Source organism: Drosophila erecta, unplaced genomic scaffold (assembly GCF_003286155.1).
Source record: "Drosophila erecta strain 14021-0224.00,06,07 unplaced genomic scaffold, DereRS2 tig00000000-arrow-pilon, whole genome shotgun sequence".
In the NCBI taxonomy this organism is placed as follows: domain Eukaryota; kingdom Metazoa; phylum Arthropoda; class Insecta; order Diptera; family Drosophilidae; genus Drosophila; species Drosophila erecta.
Genome location: NW_020825194.1, coordinates 27758958 through 27779337, shown reverse-complemented (window position 1 = coordinate 27779337; position 20380 = coordinate 27758958). Strand labels below are relative to the sequence as shown.

The window sequence follows — 20380 nt, the reverse complement described above, 5'->3', positions numbered from 1 at the left end:
AATGTTTGCCGAATGGGTAAACTTTAAATAAAAAAGTTAAACATTTATTCAGTTGACTTCAAAACTTGAATATGGTGGTTATGTATTTGACTCTTGATCGTCGAAGCTGAATACAAGAAATCTGGGGGACGCCTTTATTAAATTTCGTTGTAATATAGCTTTTAAGAAACTTATGCAGGTAGCAAGAATAATAATAATATAATAATTAATAAATAGAACAAGCTATGAAAGATCTTTATATGATCCCTACCTATATTTTATACATTATTATATACTTTTACGTAATGTGTTGAAATATATAGCAAGGAGCTCCAGTGATCCGGATTTCCAGGCTGCATATAGAAATGGGTACAGAAATTGGTTTGAAATTGGTTAGCTTAAACTCTAACGTAGTATTATATATTATTATATCCTACAGTTTTAAAGAGCTCTCTTTGATTTTCATGGGTACATAAACATATTAGTTGGAAGTTAGAGCAAAGCAGCGTTCAAAATAAAATTGATTCTCATTAAGGGCGCCATTACAAAACTGTTGCTCATTTTGAAGACTGAAAAACGTAACGAAAAACGTAAGAGCGGAGCAAAGGGACCCTTCTTGCGGGCATATGAAAATACCGCATGTAGCGAGAGCACGGAATTAGTATTATTCGGCCCGCCTCAGCTGGCCACACTCCGCCCCATTTTTAAGCCCAGAAACGCCTTCGCTCTGCAGTACGTATTTGACTCGGCTAACACCAGGCGGCTAAGAGTGTAGAGTTAGCTCGGCCGCGCAAGCACTAGTTCCCCGCTCGAACGTGATTTCGCCCCTTGGTATATGAGTACATGTGTACATATGTGCGCACGGTAAATAAGGCAGGAAAAGCCCAAAGCCACGGAGTTCGGATTGCGTTTTGTTTTGCGTAGCATTGCACCTGTGCAGTGGAAAATCGTGAATTCAGTGCAACTGTGGCGCTTGTGTGGGTGAGGGGTGTCTGTTTGCGGAAGTGTGTGTGGGTAGTGCCTTTTTATTTCCGATTTTGTCGGAGAGTATGAGTATCCAGCAATCTGAGTTGTTGCAATTACGGCGCGGCGGAAAATAGTTTTTCTCGCTCACAAATACCTGCATAAACAACGTCAGTGCAACAACTACGACTGCCTTAAACGGCTAACAGCAAAAGCAATAGCACAGGCTACAGCAAAAACTGCTACAACAACAGTTCTAACAGCAGTGCACAGGCAAACACGTTTTGGTTTTTATTTTCTGGCCCGCGTTTGCTGGTGTGTGTGGGTGCGGCGCTGTGTGCGTGTGTGTACGTGTGTACGTGTTGCTCGGCCGAGTATAGAAATTTCTAATGATTTTTGGCCCGTTCACGAAAATCAGCTCCAAACAACAACAACAACAATTGGACTCTGCAGTGGCTGTTTCAAGTAATTTGCTGGCGTTTGAAGTTTTTATAATTGAATGCCGAAAACCAACTGTAACCGCAGTCATAACACAACTAAAGAAACAACTAACGGCGACCAGAGCATCGAATTTTATTGGTGAGTGTTTTCAGCTTATGCACAGTATGAGAACGATTTCCAAATCTGCATTTCGAAACCGTGAAAATGGCTTTGAAGCCAATTTTCTTTGTGCAGTGCTTATGCATTTATGCAGATTTGAAACTATTGTATTTATAAGTTTACACATTTAAGTAAAGACCACATTGGGTGGTTGGGGCTAAAACCGAAGAAAATTATTTAGTGATTCAGAAAAATAGCTTTTGTTCGATTTCTAATATTTATTCATAAAATTCCATAGGGAATGTTACTTTGTAACCAAAATCAATAGGTTCATTGGCAGGATCTGAGTGTGCTTAAAAAATAATTAAAACTTCGGAAACCGAACCGAAACATTTTCCTCGGAGATTTTTCTTCATTGAACAGATCGTCGTCATTGCGGATCGCTTGGATCTATTTATCTGATGCAACAGTAGCAGCAAAATATCGTTGTGATGACCAGGACCAGTGATATGACCTCAATAAGCATTCTGGGCCCTGGATCTTGTTGCTCAGGCGGAGCTTGTTGGTGGAAGCTCGTGTTTCGCAATGAGTTTTCTGAGCTTGAGTTGTACATTCCTGCTATCCTCCGATCTGGTCGCTTTCGCATTTCTAGTGCCCAGCATTGATGTTTGAAAATTGTATTTCCAACTCATTTCCACACCCTCGCCCTCGACATGTGTTTCTGTGATGGCTTTGATGTTTTTTTCCCAAAACATTTTCACTTTGCATGCAATTTTCTCACCGCTCAGACTTGAAGCACTCGGGCGCCTAGTCATTTATTTGATATCATCATTATCGTCATCGCCCGAGCTACAGGTTTTTAGCTAATAAGGTAATGGCAAAAAGACGGGGAAAAACGACTAAATTATAATCGAAAGAAAAAATCCATCATTGGAAAGTTGGTTTGATTGCATTTGCGGAATGCAGCTGCCAGTGTTGCCTAGTTGTGCGACAGGGCGACGCATTTTTCGCCAGCCGTGCACTTGGCTAATATTTCAGGCTTCATGCTTCATTTGCGTTTCGAGCGGCCCAAGCCGCCTTTCGGAGCAGTCCCGCCGGCAAGGGCGTTGGATTAGATTGGATTGGGTGTATTGGGTGGATTGGACGGGACGGCGGTGTGGTGATGAGCTGAAGGTGAGGGGATAGGAGAAAGGCATTTGAAAGGGCTGCCTCACTCCTACCCACAAGACGAATAATAAATTCCTCCAGGTGACAGTGATTGGCAATTTTTAGCCGCAATTGGCAGGGCGATTGTGGGAGAGAGACGTGCGGGTCGTTACACGTTACACAATTTTCCGGAGCACTTCCCCAAGCGAATGTGATTTTTTCTGTGCCCTCAAATGGAACTCAATTAAAACTGCGCCACCCGCTCTCCATACTTTTCTCTTAAATATTGGATTACGATAGAAAATAATCATAAATATTTGTTTATCCGTTCAAAAAAATCCTATTGTTGGTACTTAGATTTCGTACATTTAAAATGGTCTTCGTATATTTTAGTTAAATATTTATTTATTTAAACCAAAGTTCATATAAAAAGGATGTTTGTTTCAAGTGTACTTTCCACTTTTCTCGACGGGTATTTCCCTCACCGTCTGTTTTTCGACAAGCTTTTCAGCCGCTGCTGCTTTGTTTATGCTTTTCCCATCTTATTGTTTTTGCGCGCCTCGTGCGTCAATTTATGTGAGTTCAGTTTGCACGAAAGACGGAAGCGGTTTAATGGTACAAATAAGAGTAGCTTTGGCTGCAACTAGAAAACTGAGGAAAAAGGGTGTCCCGGCAGCTTATTCACTTTTCCCCGCCACTCCTGAAAACTCGCCGTGGAAATTGGCGCCGCCGCTGCCCAAATGCCGCGCTGCTCAAAACTTGTTTGCCGCATAATTTCCAAAGTTGCAATTTTCATTTTATGGCCATTTGTCTTCGAGTTGTTTTGTCTGCCCGTTGGTGCACATTTGTAGCCCGGTTTTGCTTTTTTTGCCTGGCTCATTTTGTTTGGTAATCAGAATTACTTAGAGGGAAACATTTCGTTTTCATTTGCTAACTAAGTAAGTCTCTTTTACAGACCGCTTTTTAATCGAGTAACTGAAAACCAGATCAACGCCGAATTTACTAATTTGCTCATAATCATAAGTGGTTAAAATGTAATAAAATAAGTATGAACGTCGATAGCCTGGGAATTTCAAGAGCCAGAAAGAGATTCTAGTGACGCCTACGCTGTGGAAGTTTATTTCAAAACTTTTTCACATCTGTACAATTGCATTCGCCAAAACTATTATTGTACCCAAAAACTTGTGAAAATGCTCCCTCATACTCCCACCAGCTAAGTAAAGAGTATCTATGGCTCGTACTTTTATAAAATATAATAAGTATCTTTTATCGAAATATAGCCATTGTCGTGTAATTTCTTGATAACTTTAAAGGTTGAACCTTATAAGGATTATAGAACCTTTTTTAAATCATAATGACTTACTTTAGCCATCTTGCGATTGACACCGAGGCTCTTCCAACTCTTCCAGTTCTGGGAGGTAACCATTCGATTTCGTAACCATTTCTGGCTGAGTCTGGGTGTTCATAATAATAACCAAAAGCACTTGACACTGCCATCTGCTGCCGGCAACTTCGCCGTGGCCACCCATATGGGCCCAGTTTGGGCTCGTCGCTTACCTGTTTCACCGAGCAGTACGAGTGACACTTGTGCAATTATTGTACAAAATGTTATTGTCCACTTCTCGAAGGGAGTGTGTGTGAGTGGTAGAACCCTTGAACTCTGGGACAGGTTGTTCACAAAAACGAATGGTTTTGTTCCACGCCGAACTTCCCATGTCTGTCGACGCCGACGGAAATCTGAAACAATGGAGGTATTTAGAGAAAACGCTCTGAACGCATCTGTGGCACAGCCAGCTTATTAACTTACCTGTTATTTCAACCATTTTCATTTTCTCACGCACGCAGGTCTGGAAAATGGAAAATGCACTTGCCTGTGTCTGTCCCGCTCCTGGTTTTCTCAATGAGCAGAAATGCCGCGGTGGGTGATTTCAGGCGCACTGCGAGAAATTCTTGGCTGATGCTTGAATAGTATAAACAAAAACTACTTACGTTTTCGGCAATTATAAATTGCAAATTTATTTGAATTGATAATATTTCAATGTGATTTCAAATAATGAATTCTTTGTAAATAAGTAAAAACGCAATACCTTTTTTTTCTGTGTTCTTAAACGGGATTTTTATACTAGGCACCTCGAACCCTACTGATTTTTGGGAGAAGTCTTTCGTTCAAATCCCAGTAAATTAATGGCGCCCGATGAGTATTTATTAGTTTGTTTTCGTGAGCTAGCCGTATAATTAAAATGCAACCGGATTGTTAAGTTCATCTACGTTGTGCGCTAATAATTAAAGCGCGATTAGTTTTCAAGTTCGTATTTATAATACGTTTTTAAGAAAAGATTTGTTTTGTTTTTAATTAGTTTGAAAACGGGCTTTCCATTGTGAAACAGAAACGAAGTCAGCTTTTAATGCAATCCGGATAATTTAATTGATTTTTGATGCCCAGAGTGCAGTTCTTAATGGCGCCCCAATTTCCCAGAGATAAAAGTGAAACATGGACGACTTTTACATTATATATAAATCCATCATATACGATATATATGTATATATAAAGCTGTGAATGCTGTATATAACAATTTTTGTACCAGTTTATATGGAATACAAACTGTTGACCTAGCTCCGTGAGCACAAGCGGAATTCATTGTCGTGTGTACAACGCACAGAAGTTAAAAGTTTGGGTGTGTATGCAAAAGCGTATACAAACTGGTTCTGTTAACTTATTTATTTTGTGAAGCTCTGAATTAGCAGCTGGTGTTTGAGAAATGTTATGTTCGAAATTAAAATACTCGATGCGTAATACTTTGCGCTCCTTAAAGCATTATTTGCCTGCCTTGAACCTTGCACCCCTTGCAACCTACCCCAACCCCACTTCTGTTAGCCCCCAACAGCTGCTGTTAACTGTGCGATTGGGGTGGAAAACAGCAGCTGTTCGCTTGTTTGGGGCCGTCGCTCCCGAACCTGAAAACGAGTGCATTGGAGTCGACAGCTTGTGACCTATATATAATAGGATTCGGTATTACAGTTAGGTAGCGCACATATATGCGCTATGTGTTTTTATGTATACCCACAGATATGGCACTTTTGGGAGCCCAACAAATGGCCGAAGTATGCATGGAAACTGTTTTCAATGTTCCTGTTCCTGTGTGCCGAACTTCAGGTCGGGAATCTGTCGGCTGGGGTTCTTATCAGTTGGCCCGATTGCCTTCTCCGAAATGTGGCTCAGTTCCTTTTGTGGACTTAACGCATCGAGTTAGAATGAGTTATGAATGAGTTTCGGTTCTGTTCGGTTAAGTGACGGAAAACGTTTGGTTTTATTATACATATCGGCAGGCATCAAACCAAGTGGTGGCAAAAAAAGTGAAAAAACGTCAGATATTGCGCCTAGATATTAAGGAAATATTTGCCTGTCCCTTGTCATACCCTAACTTTGTGAATTTGTTCCCTTTACTCATCCTACCTTTGTTTCTGCTATCTAATTTAAATATGGCAATTATTCACACCTCGCAACCTTCTGTCGAGGCTTATCAGCAAAATATACAGAATTTTCACTCTGGCGTTCTGCGCCTTGCCTGGCGACCCATTTAAGCAAATGTTGAGCTCTGATTGCATCCAGAGCTGCACCGCAATCGGATTATATTTGTACAAGCTACGCGAGAGGGCGCTTGATTAGAGTCAACAGAGGAGACGGACTGGACGTATGGGAACTGAGTCCATATAACATATATGCAGCGTCAACGTTTATCAGCAATTAACAGAGGACCGTCAAGTTGTCTATTTACGTAGCGGCACATTGCCCCACCAGCCCACCTCTCAGGTACAATAAAAATAAACTCGGTTTACATTCTTAAACCAACTAGGTTCCTATTTTTTTTGTCTTAGGCTTTTGATAATTAAGTCAATATGGAGAAGAGGACAAAGAACCAAAGTTGTGTATGCATTAGCATGCAGTGTAAAAAAAAGGGTATTGGAATGATATACGACGACACAAGTTGCCGACTTGCTTAGTATCAAGCACTAGACCTCTTTAACGAGGTGATATAGGAGTGGCGATGGCACTTTTAAGTTTATATTTTTTTAAGACAACGATAAGCTAACGGAAACCGTTTAACTATCTATGTATATCGCCCAGCCATAAACACATTTGTAAGCTGTCTTTAATAAAATTGCAACTAAAAATGTATTTCATTGGTGGGCCATTCTGTCCTCTATAGGAAAAGTAAAACGTTCAAGAAAGGGAAACTACTTGAAATGTCCAGAAGTGCAATAAGAAAACTGACCAATTCGAGTAATCGATCAATTTTGTCTCCCTCACCCTTGCTGCGCAATTGAAGCGTTTTATTGTGGCTTAAATGGCCGCAATACTATGACTGCTGGTCTTTTCTTTGGCTGTTATGAAGGTCAAACTGGGGTCTGGGGTGGGGGTCACGTGTTAAAGTTGATTCAGGGAACCTTAAAACCAGATCTTGCCATAGACCTTCGCGTTCGGCTTTTCGGGGAGTTATGTAGACCCCAGCTGCCATGATGATAATCCCATAATTTTTAGTTTCTTGTTTCCTTAGGTTTTTATTTTTTTATAAATGGTCTCGAATTACTTCAATGTTTCGATAAACAACGATCGAACTGGAAGGTTCGGATTACAGACATGGCATTGTTATTAAGTGCCTGACTAATTGTTTAACTATGTTCTTACGAGCCCAAATGAACACTTTCCTACTTAACAGAGCTTTATTTCGCTTGAATGCAAAAATTTCTCTAGCTGGGAAAAGTTTCACTTTTATTTCTATAGACTTAATTTACACAGCTTGGCTGTGGCACGAAGAGCCGAGCAACTCTAATGAATAAGAAAAAACAAGAGAGAATGCTATAGTCGAGTTCCCCGACTATCAGATACCCGTTACTCAGCTTGTGAAAGTGCGAACGATAAATTTTGAACGTTTTCTGCAATATCGTTAGAAATTGGGGAAAAAAATTATAATATAAAAATAATACAATTTTTTTTTAATTGTGGGTGGGCTTTGGCAGTTTGTGGGCGTGGCAGAAAGTTTTTTTTTGCAAATCGATAGAAATTTACAATATAAACAAATTTTTTAACAATTTAAAAACATATTTCCAAAGTGTGGACTGACAGACGGACGGACTCGGCTAATGATCCTGATCAAGAATGTATAATCGTATACTTTATATGGTCGGAAACGCTTACTTCTATCTGTTAAATACTTTTCAACGAATCTATAATTAAAGGCAGTTGAATTGTCTGCCACTAGTGTGGATGTGCATGTTGCAGTTTCAACTGCAACTTAAAATCAACTGTTTCAACTTAAAATGAAATTAAATTGTTTGTGTATTTTTCCAAACGAACTTCTACTTGCTACACATTTTTCAGCGATTTTAGTTTACCCCTTTAACTTTAGGAGTAAGAGGGATAATTGTTAGGTGATTTGCAAATTTTTTCCTTAAAATTTCTCCTTACTCGCATAATCAGAGAAATTTGCTATTTTTGGACCAGCTGATAACCCTAATATGCCAAAGATACAGTACCACGAGCTACGCAACTGCATTTCCTTCTTCCACGCGAATGTGAGGGCCCAAAGGGCAAGGAAAATATGCTTGAGGACAATTAATGAAATCGTGCTTAAGCGGAAAATGCACTGGGAGCCAGCGGCTGAGTGGAGTCAAGGGCGATTGGGGGGAGTGGTGGTGTGGTTGGGTGGAGGGGTGATGACGTGTTGGGAATGGGCATTATTGCAAATTCGTTATGGCCAAGAGCGCTCTCGGCTCTATGCTGAAACTTCCTCACTGTAATAATGGTGACTTGGCTTTGAGGAGTCCAAAGAGTGCGGCTCGGATCGAGTTTTCTGCGGCCTTCACCTCGCTGGAAGACAGTGGTGCGAAGCGACAACTGCTCCAATGTGACGACAGATGTGCTCCATCGTGGCTGCCAAGGAACTCGCGCAATTTGCTGCGGCAACATCAGCAGGCGCAGGCGCAGCAAAATCACAGCATTAACCGTCAACTGGGAGTGACTTACGCAAATGCTCGAGTACAACGAGTTTTGTGGTGTTCGAAAATCGCTGCTTCCAATATATATATAGTCTAAAGAAAGCGTTTCAGACCATATAAAGTATTTTTATTCTTGACGTTACTCTACGAGTAACGGGTATAAATATTGATATTTAAATGTTTCATTTTCCCAGTTATTTTCCTTTCTGCACTTAGACATTTTTATACGTGGAATTCGTGTATGTTTTCACTGTACATTTTTCTCTGTTCGCGCCTCGCTGCGAAAGCCGGTTGTTTGTTATTAGTTAGCCCCAGACCAACTTGGCCATGTGTGCGAGTCTTGGTATGCGTGCGTTTGTTGGCCTTTTGACGTCTCCCTTGCCTGCTTCCCTCTCCATTTGCCGTTGTTGCAAGTTCAGTGACTGCAGCTGGCTGCCCGCTGAGGTTTTCACGAAGCTTGCAGCCTTCGATCACAATCAGTTTACGCTTTGCTTACAAAATTGAATGACCAGCCATTGATCATCATCGCCGTTCAGGAGCAAATGAAATGGGGATAGAAGAAAACACTCCTCAGCTTGCATTGGCCTACACTGTCAAAGGTCTTTTAGCCACGTTAACCAAATGGTCAATTTCCGCTTGTGCCCATCCATAAAATCAACACTCATAGTTTATTTTTAGACACTTAAGTAAAGGGGACGCGTCGCAGAGCTTATCAGTTAGAAGTCTTTGTGGAACTGGCCATAGTTTCCTACCCAATTAGTCAATTCGGAGTGAATACAAAGTATTTCTTACTGGTTGTCTTAACTGGTCACGAGTGTACTGTAATGGACGCTGTTGTTGGCGAAGAATTGCAAAAAATCCTAGTGAAATTTGTTATCTAAAACGCAAATCGTCATAAAAGTGTTCCTAAAAGACTGATTAGTTTCATTTTTATAGCACAAATAAGAACTACCCGGGCGACGAGGAAAACTAATAGTCAGAATCTGTCGGAATTATTTTTTAATTCAATAAGGCCGGAAATAAGATTTATAGGTTTCTGTATCATAAAAATCCAAAATCAAGTAAAAAACATCTATTAGCCTTGTGGGCTCGTAAATGCTGAACAGCCAGGAATCATCTTATCAGCAGGGCAACTTTGAAAGCAACCAATAATGGTGAAATGTTGTAAATTATATCATGGAAACCTACCTCAGACCATAGAAAATATTTTCCATCAAGTCAAGGTCAATGCAATGGCAAAAGTCAAATGCATTTTACATTTAACGGTTTTCTGTTCTCGCAGCTTTTGTCTAGATGAGCTTGAATTGTCGTAAATTTGTTTTTTTATACCCGTTACTCGTAGAGTAAAAGGGTATACTATATTCGTTCAAAAGTATGTAACTGGCAGAAGGAAACGTTTCCGACCATATAAAGAATATACATATATTCTTGATCAGGATCAATAGCCCAGTCGATCTGGCCATGTTCGTCCGTCCGTCTGTCTGTCCGTATGAACGGACGGTGCCCACACTTTTAAAAAATGTTTTTCTTTTTTTTTGTATTTATTTTTGTTCCCCAATTTCTACCGATATTACAGAAAATTTTGAAATTTCTAGTTAGCACTTCCACTAGCTGATTAACGGGTATCTGATAGTCGGGGGAACTCGACTAAAGCATTCTTGTTTTTTCTTGTACGTCTATTAAAAAAATGCCACTTAAACAACTTTCTTTAACATTGGTCGTCTCTGTTGTCTAATTTACAAACCATTATCATTTTTGTCACGATGTATTTTCCCTTCTTGTTGTAATTGCTTGGATTTTTATAAAGCCTACTTAAATGTATTTGTATGTCTACCTCGGCACTTGGTTCATTGATTAGCTTTTAATAAAGACATATAGAGAAATGTGGTATAACACGTATAGGTTTGTTCTACTGCCATTTTTTAGTGAAAATGTCTGGCTGGCTTTATGTGTTTTTGATGAACAAAGAAAGTCTTCGGACGCCTGACCATATTGGTCAGGTTCACCTGCCTCAACGTACGTGCTATTGAATTGGGTCTTAACTGGGCTTTTCGGCTAAAGAAAGTTCGTTTTTTATTTTGTCAATTAACGAGGCGTAAAGTGTTCTAATAAGTGGAGACGCTGGAATCACGTGCTTACAAAAATATCCCCTTGACAATTTCTCATTTGTATACCCGTTACTCGTATACTAGAGGTATACTAGGGTATACTAGATTCGTTGAAAGCTCAAAAAAGCTGGGTTCAGTAAAATGAAATTTTTTAAAACTGAAAGCTGGAATCTTTTGCCCATGTTTATTTAATTTAATTTTTAATTAATTAATTAATTAAATTAATTAATTAATTTTTTTTTGCCCACTTCCAGTTTTAAAGATATGAAATTTAAAAAATTTTCCAAAATCAAAATGTTGACTTTTTTGAACGTATTTATATTTGTATACTTGTATTTGGTATTTACTTGTATTTACTTGATTTTTTATTAAAAATTTTTGGAAATTGGTGTAGTGTTTTATTCGTGGGTTGAATATTGATGAAATCTATATATTCCCAAAAACGAAACTTTAAATGGGGTTCTCTTCTGAAACTGCTTCCATCTGAAACAAAACTTTTAATATATTGTTGGTGTACCTCGTAGGCCTCTAATTGAGTTTATCCGCACGCCTCGTTTCCATTTTATGATCAATTAAGTAAATTATGTCAACCCTTTGGGCTGGCTTTACTCACAGCGTTTGATCTTCATCAGATGAATCTGCAAAATCATCGTTTGGCTAATATTTTCTCAGTTACTCTGCGTGCGTCGAGATATTTCTATGCGTTTTAATTGCATATTTATTAGCAACTGGCACGAGCACACGAGTATTTTTTCCGCAATTTGATTTTTTTAATTTACACATCGGCGCTGCTTACATACAAGTTACATATTTTTGTTGGCGCCATGTGGGCAATAAAAATGTTTATTTTTGCACCCCGAAATGACGACAATCGAGTTCATTTTTGTTCATCTTAATTGAAAAGGCCTGGGAGAGTTGGAATTGGATGGTGCGCGGCCTCAATAACCCAACGGAAATCGAAACCGCGAAGAACTATTTATTTGCTGTACAAGAAGATTGGAAGATTTGTCCAAAATATAGCTGAGCCAGCGGCATTCTCTATCTTGTGGAATGATCGTCATCACAATTAATTGTTTGAGAATGAACCAAACAAACAACACATCCAATCATTATTGATTCGGCGATAGATACTCATCTCGCAGATTCTTCAGTGTCTTTCGCATGCATAATTTTCTGTAATTCTTTAGTTGACGTCGAGCCGTCGAATGAACAAAATATCAACAACAAATTTTGTGCCTTTTTGCCATGCCTAGCTGATCTACAGGAATTTTGAGTTCTTGGCTGCTCAAAAATTAAAATACCGGCTGCATAGCTGTCGAGGGCGTTACGCATTTTTGGTTGTGCAAATTATGCAGTCTGTAATACATTTTTAGAATATTAATGATAAATGATATTATATATTTCAGCATAACAGGCCAATTGAAAAGTAACCGTCTAAACTTAACATATCAATCCTTGATGGTTGATTTTCCTGCGGCTGTTTTCATTTTCACTCCAAAAAACTCCAAAAACCTGCACTCATTTTCAACTCAAGTTTTTGCATCAACTGTTTTTCCCCCTTCAAAAATCAGTTTTTTTTTTATCAAAACACGAAATTCTTTGTTATCCATTTTTTTCACACTAACAAAAGTAGCTTCACTTAAAATGCTATAACTCACAAAATAATGAACCGCCACCGGACAAATTTTTACAGGTGGTTTTTAAAAATCTTTTGGACTTGTCAATTGATCTAGTACTTATTTCATCGTTTGATGATCGTTACTGCATTATGAATTATAGCCTAATTACATTCTCATTATTGCATAAGACTAAATCTGGATTAAATTTTGTAGTATTAATAATTTATTCCAGTATTCAATGCATCTCTCGATTATCTTATTTTTTTGCAGGTTTAATGCAGCCTTTAGAAAAGTCAGAGAAAGAATCCTAAAACTGCTTCGTATGGTAAGTCAAGCATTCTCGATTACCAACTCGATTTGACAATACTGAAATCATCTAAATTTTACCATTTTTGTACATTACCAAATTATATTTAAAATTTAGGGGAACATAAATAAATAAAAACATTCCTAAAATAAGTTTGCAATCAAAACCTAACTAGCTCAATAAAGATGTTCAACTTCATTAAAAGAGAAATAATTTAAATCTCCGTTTTTTATGTGATTTTAATTTTAATAAAAGATTCAAAGATTTCGGCCTATAAATTTTTGATAATATGTGGTGAAAAATCAAAAAAAATTTTATAGAGCGTAAAATTTAAAAAAGTGTAATGGAAGAAAAGTAGAAGTTCAAGTTAAATCCGCTACAAACAATAAAATGGGAAATGCTTTTATTTAGATTTTTTTTTATGTTTGCCGGACAAGGGCAAACGAAAACAATGTACACAGAAATAGAGCAGGCCAAATAAAAAGCCATAAAAACTCGAAACCCGAAAAGAAGCCAGATAGATATAAGAGAAAAATGAAAATGTAATGAAAATTGAGTTAGAGAAAGAAGAATACGGCGACGAAAACAGCTCCACAAATGCTCCTCACAAAAATAGAGCACGGCGTGTGTGTATGGAAATGAAAGAAATTATATGAAAATACGTTCCATATAAATATATACGCCTATTTGCAGCTATATATAAGCACAGGCATATCCGAGATATTTGTAGAGAGCTCCCTGTCTTAGTCAGACAGGAATTTTTCACGTTTCTTCTGATTTTCGGTGTGAAAACGAAGAGAAAAGGCAGCTAAAATCGTGAATGCGTATCTGTATGCTGTTTTTATATTTTCCTTTTGCTGCTGAGGCATTTTGGGACAACAAAATTTATGGGACAACCAAACTATCAGAATTTGCCAAAAAGAAGACGTAAGAATTAAGAATTTAAGAAATAGGGAAAATATGGCCATTATACCTGGAGTATTAATGTATTCAAAAGATATACAAAGCTCTGTATCTTTTTTGGATTTTTATACCCATCAGTCGTAGATTAAAGGGTATACTAGATTCGCTGAAAAGTATGTAACAGGTAGAAGGAAACGTTTCCGATCCCATATAGTATATATATTTTTGATCAGAATCACTAGCCGAGTCGATCTGAACATGTCCGCCTGTCCGTCCGTATGAATGTTGAGATCTTTAGAAACTATAACAGCTAGAAAGTTGAGACTAGGCATGTGACTCCAGTGACATAGACGCAGTACAAGTTTTTTCATGATGTTGCCACGCTTACTCTAACGCCCACAAACTGCCACACCCACATTTTTGATAAATGTTTTAATAATTTTAAATTATTTTATTAGTCTTGTAAATTTCTTCAGATTTGCTAAAAAACTCACCTTTGAATTATGTTTATTTTTGTTATGTTTTGCTGTCTTGCCAATTTTTATTCGTATACCACAAATATTTTGACCACGATTCTTCTAACGACCACAAATCAACCAAAACTATCAAGCCAGAAAAATGTTGAATATTCGTGTTCACACCTCCTCTAGCTAAGTAACGGGTATCTGATAGTCGGGGATATCGACTATATCGTTCTCTCTTGTTTATTCCTGGCTTATCGCCTCTTGGTCAATGTGTCTTTTATGTCGATCCCTAAGATGTCTCTCTCAAACAGTAAAACGCTCAGCAAGTCCATATTTTCCCCCGATTGAATCCCTTCCAGCAGACAAATTAAAAATTGACTTTCTATTAATTTACGAGTTGAGCATTTAAATGTTCTTAAATTATTCATAAAATAACCGACAAGTTCACAGGTCTACTTTTATGTTACTTCGATGAATACTATGCTATGCATAATAATAATTTTATGGTGACACGTGTTTTGAAAGTCAAATTGAAGTTAGGTACGAAAAAAGTTGATGAACGTGGGACAGATTTGAGAGGGCAACAAACGTATTATTATCCATTTGTCTATATATCTTAGATGTTTGAATAGCGCCCATCACAGTCATTTTCAAATTCTTTTTTCTTTGTTGAAATTTCTGGTTCTTGGCACTCTTTTATAGACCATCTTTAGAATTCGTTTTTTTATATCTGACGTCGAATACGTTAAGTTAAGTTTGTTTACCGTCAGAAACAAATTTCCTAAGCGAACTGTGGTAAAAACAAAACGGATACTTTTTTTCTCAGAAGTTGTTGTCTTTTGGAGTTGTCAAAGCCTTTCTTAGTTTAAGTTAGGTCAAACAAGCTACACAAGAGATTATGCTCAAAAACAGTGTATAGCAAACCCAGTCGGAGGTGGTTCAGAATTGTAACACGTTTTAATGTAAGAAAGGCCTTCGAGAAAAATCTGTAACACAGGCTTAAATGTACGAAAAGCACAGTATTTGTTTTTTTGTATTTGTATATTTACTAGATTAATGGCATAGGTAAAAGAAAATTTCATACAGATCCTTTCTTATTTTCCAGTAAGTTCACCTCGTGCTTTGCATTGTAACAAAATCGCTTTTAGTGGTTGGTCCAGCAATCTTCTAATTAACATATAAAATATGCAAGCCCGTGAAATAGAGCTATAGCAATGAGATTCTGTGGCAATGTGAGTGAAGCGCTCCATGAATATTTGAGTGAGGGAAGTTTGTATCTCGGAGATGATGATGACCACAAAACGCGCTTGATGACTCTGCTACTCTCCAGTGGCTTAGCCTCTTTAGATCTTGGGTTTCTGGTAGAGCCACTTCAGGTGGTTCTTCACTCTCACTTCAGGCCAACCAGTAGCAAAACTCGTAGGCTTCATTTGTTTCCTCCAGAGATGAATTTGTGTCTATTTTTCACCTTTCGTTATTAATATTATTGCTACTGCTTCTGCTTGCCTGTACATTGTAAACAATACAATTTCTCAACTCAATTCCCACGCATATTTCTCGGCGTAGTCGTAATAAAAATAAAAGTATTTTTTGTGGTTATAAAGAAGTTGATTATATAAGTCTATGTCGGAAAATCAAATGCGTTTTTTTTTGTAGATGAAATTGATAATTTGAAGATTGGGAAAATGCTGTCCGATAAATATCTCTGTAGGTGGGTTCTGGCGTTGTGATTCGGCTGATACGAAAGTTTTCCCTCTCTACCACCGTCGCAGATTTTGGTAGCATTACACCGCTTTGACTTTGGGTTTTTTCATTTAAATTAGGCCCGGTGAAGTGGGTCATTAAACCACTATTCTTTCTGTACTCTACCCTTCTGCGGTTTCGACTTTGGTTGAAAAGGTGTCAAGACGCTGGTGTTAAAGAAAACTTTTATTCGCATAGCGATGGAAGGCGATTACATGGATTTAGTTCATACACAAAATCTTCCGAGATCTCGAGGCTTGTACGGCCAGAAGGACGGACGGACAAAGTAAAATCGACTGAACACATTGATACCTTTCAACAAATCTAGTACACATAGGGGTAACGGGTATAATCATATGTCCAATAGCGATAAAATTTCATAAATTAGTGAATGCACATAAACAGCGAATGAACGGAGCAGTCAAAGAATATGGAAATGGAAATGCAGATTTCGCATGAATGATTTTCTTTAAATGAATGGATTGAACTGAATAATCAGCATGAAGCCGCATACGAAAGTCGGAACCAAACGTGCCCCATTCTATAAATTGGGATAAACACCGTAAGAAACGTTTGTGATACAGACAAAAAAACGTACACATATTTGGGAACAGTAGAACTCAAAAAAATCTGTATCCGTATCTGATGACTATGATGAAGCTGACAATGATGTGTCGTTCTTATGCGTTTGACGGCGAGTGTGGGCTTTTTAACTTCGAGCTTGAATTTGTTTTCTGCTTTTGGTTACTTCCAACGAATTTCTCGAGATGAGATATGATATACATATGTATGTAGTATAGTTTTTATTGCGACTACCATGAAATTCTCCTGTAGCCCAATTGTGTCTGTCCATCATAGTGATGCTTGGTCATCTCCCTTGTGCGCCATTTCCGCATACAAAGATCTTAACGGCTTTAATGTGAGCTGGCTGGTCGGATGAGTCACGCCAGTCTCTTTTTATTTTTTTAAGGATGTGCTGATTAAAATTTACTTTCAAGGTCGTTGCGGCTATACGCCTTAAACTCCTTTAAAACATGCAAATTAATGAATGGCATAAATATTGCTCATCGAAAAACGAGAAAGGAGAAGTTCGGTCAAGGCTCGTTTTGCTAATCAACAACTGGTTGCTTCAGTTGCACAGAAAAAAACCAGAGAGAACGCTATAGTCGAGTTCCCCGACTATCAGATACCCGTTACTCAGCTAGTGGAAGTGCAAACGAGAAATTTAAACATTTTCTGGAATGTCGGTAAAAATTGCGATAAAAAAATACAAAAATTAAAAAAAAAAATAAAATTTTTTTCCAAAAATTTGGGCGTGACAGTTTGTGGGTCGTATAGCAATTCGATAGAAATTTACAGGACTAATAAAAAACTGAAAAAAATATCAAAACAATTTTGCTTTTGTGTGTGATTAAAGTGTGGACGTGTCAGTTTTTGGCTTGTGGGCGTTTAACATCATTTAACAAACTTGCGCTCCGTCTATGTTTCTGGAAGCTGCATGCCTAATCTCAACTTTCTAGCTTTTATATGTAGTTCCTGAGATCTCGACGTTCATACGGACGGACAGACAGACGGACGGACGTGGCCTGATCAAGAATATAATATTTATGGTCGAAACGATTCCTTCTGCCTGTTATATACTTTTCAAAGAATCTAGTATACCCTTTTAGCAAAGACATTAGAATAATATTATAGTGTCTTTGCTTTTACACTACGAGTAACGGTTATAAATATATTTTTAATTTCCTGGTTGAAAAAAATTAAATTATGTATTGACGTGATTAGAAACTAGTATTATAGACATTTATAGCACATAGTCGTCTTCTCTGATTTGGGTGTGATTTTGAAATATATTAGTTAGAAATTAGTTGGAAAAGTACATAATTGCATGTATGTATATTATGCATGTTTGTTTATCAATAAATAAGAAAACTGTTATATCTCTTTTTTATGGTCGCAAATGATCGCTAAGGTCTCATTTACTGCGTTGTAAACTTCTAATTGAAATTAATATACCCACTGAAAGGGTATACAAATATAATTTATTTGCTTTAAACGGTCTTTTCTTTGCGTTACAAGCTTTTGCAACCCTTTCTGAGATATGGACATCATAAAAAAGTTTTTGTTGTGGTCAAAATACAATTCCTTTATTCCTCAGGAATTAAACTATTTTTGCTTTCTGTGTGGTTCCTGGAAATATGGTTTCTGGACAACCGGGGAACTTGAGGTCTGACTTTGACTCTGCGCCCGATCGGAGGTTCATGGCAAAAGAGCGACCGGCTTCAAATGTCTTTCTGGCACAGCTGCGCATAGAAAATGCTTTTCCAGCAGCGACACATTTCTGTCATCATCAATAATGCCGCCATATAGACACTTCTTGTCGCTTGTCGGTCGTCGCTTTGTGGTTGCCTTTGGTTCCGCAACAAAAGCAACAAACAAATTGGCACAATTTCTCCTCCATATGCGTGTTGTGTTGCAAACACCGGGGCCTGGTCGTTGCCACCAACAGTATCACGGAGAAGTAAAGTAACCGCTGCAGCTTCAGCAGCTGACACATCTTGCGGCCGAAACTCTCTCTCCCTCTCTTTCTTTCTTTTCCGCTGCTTTTGCCCCCGCGGCTCTTGCAACATAATCGTGCACAGCTGCCGCAAAACGCTTCCAAAGTAAATACTTTGTTTAATACTCGATCGGGCGAGTAAGAAGGACGAGGCCCGTCCCCTAGTTACATTTTTTGTCAGCAATATCAGTGGCTACCAAAGTAAGTACTTTGGTAATACTTGTGTAAGTTAAAATAGGGCGGGATTCATAAATATGTATCCCTACATTATTTAAGACAAGTGATTGGCAACTGATCTTTATTCAAACAGTTAGGCTTGATAGGCGATGCCGCACCTTCTCATCTCCATTACGCCCCAACTTCTGCCCCGCATTTATTGCTTTTTGAGATTGGCTTTGATCTTGCAAGGAGCAGAGGCTGCAATTCCGAATGCCTGTGTTAAAGGGACAACAATTTAATACGTCCATATGTAGTATGTAGCACAGATTTTTTAATTTCCCACAGGATTGGAGAATGGTTAGCCGGGTGACCTGGGTAGTTACAGTTCTTTTTACCTTCTTCCGAAACTACGTGTACGAGTGTATCAGCCTATTTCAGGCCAAGCTTCTGTCTTTCGTGGATTTAATTAACGGTCAACGGAAACTTATGCGTTTTTGTCTACTATACGTCTTGGGTGTTTCGCTTATTTTTTCTGCTTTCGCTTTACGTTGTCTAAGGTTACCGTCCAACCGAGTTCCGCTTTTGTGCGGAGAAAGGGTAAAAGGGAAGAAAGGGGCATTTTTTATGTGTGGTTTTTGTACATCGATATGCCTTTCCTTTTTGGCCCCTCCTACATTTCCAAACTCAATTTTTCGCTGAGGCAGGCTGCGATCTCACTCGATATGTCAATGTTCTATATGGCTGACTGATTTGAATGAGCCAAGCTATAAAAAAGAAAATTGTTGCTTTTGTGTATGCCATGGCTACCCAAATGAACTGTCAACTTCAATAGACTTCCGGTTCTGGGTTCTGCTCGGCTCGTTAGTTCGGGGTACTACATTTTTTTGTAGTTATTTGTATACGGATTCTATAAAAATTAACTTTTAACAAGGTAGAATGCTATAGTCGACTTCCCCGACTAGCAGATACCCGTTACTCAACTAGTGGAAGTTCTAACGAGAAATTTCAAAATTTTCTGGGGAAAATAATAAAATTAAAAAAATAATGAAAAATTTGTTAAGTGTGCCCGTGACAGTTTTGGGAGGTTTGTGTGCGTTAGCGTGGGCGTGGCAAAAAGTAACAAACAAATTAAAAAATATCAACACCATTTTGAAAATTGTTGCTTGCGGCTTGTGGGAGTGGCAAAAAGTATTTTGGCAAATCTATAGAAATTTACAAGATCTCAACATAATCTCAACATTCTAGCTTTTGTAGATCCTGAGATCGAGGCGTTCATACGGACGGACAGACAGACATGGCCTATTGATCCTTATCAAGAATAGAAATTGTTTATATATTTGAAATCGTTTCATTCTGCCTGTTACTTACTTTCCAACGAATCTAGTTTACGGGTATAAAAATGAAATAAAGCGAGTAAACTAGTTTAGGATAACATTAAATTTAAAAGTGTTCGAAAATTTAAATACGTTACTGTTAGACTAAAAAGGTATACTAGATTCGTTGAAGTTTGAAATGTTCGCACTTCCACTAGCGCAGGGGGATAACGGGTATCTGATAGTATATATAGATTTTGGGTAAGCATTTTTATGAGTAAGACAATGAATACACAAAAATTGCATGAAATACAAAATTATTTTAATTCAACCCACTGATCCGGGTTTTGTTAATTGAAATAATTTTAGCTTCAAGATATAAATTGAGGCAACGACAAGAATACAAACAATATGTACTCTGCATGGAAGCATATCGATCACAGCCCACCCAATTAAATCGCGCCAAACTCCAAAGCCAACAAAACAAAACGAATAATATTTTATTGGCGAAGTAACATTGGAGGTACAGTTGTATCAGACAATTCTACACCGAATGTCGAGATCAAAGCGATTTAAAACTGG

General features: G+C 38.1%; 1 protein-coding gene across 4 annotated transcripts in view; it reads left to right on the top strand.

The window, feature by feature from the left end:
• Nucleotides 1–633: 633 nt before the first annotated feature.
• LOC6551917 (uncharacterized protein CG43427) overlaps nt 634–20380 on the top strand; it is a 55033-nt gene continuing 35286 nt past the window's right edge. For 3 of the 4 annotated variants that reach the window (XM_015154061.2, XM_026976041.1, XM_015154057.2), the window contains exons 1-2: nt 652–1521; nt 12623–12677. The gene's annotated coding sequence lies outside the window, so the exon portion shown is untranslated. Of the gene's footprint in view, nt 1522–12622; nt 12678–20380 lie in introns of all 4 variants that reach the window. The other variant, XM_026976040.1, reaches the window with a different exon arrangement.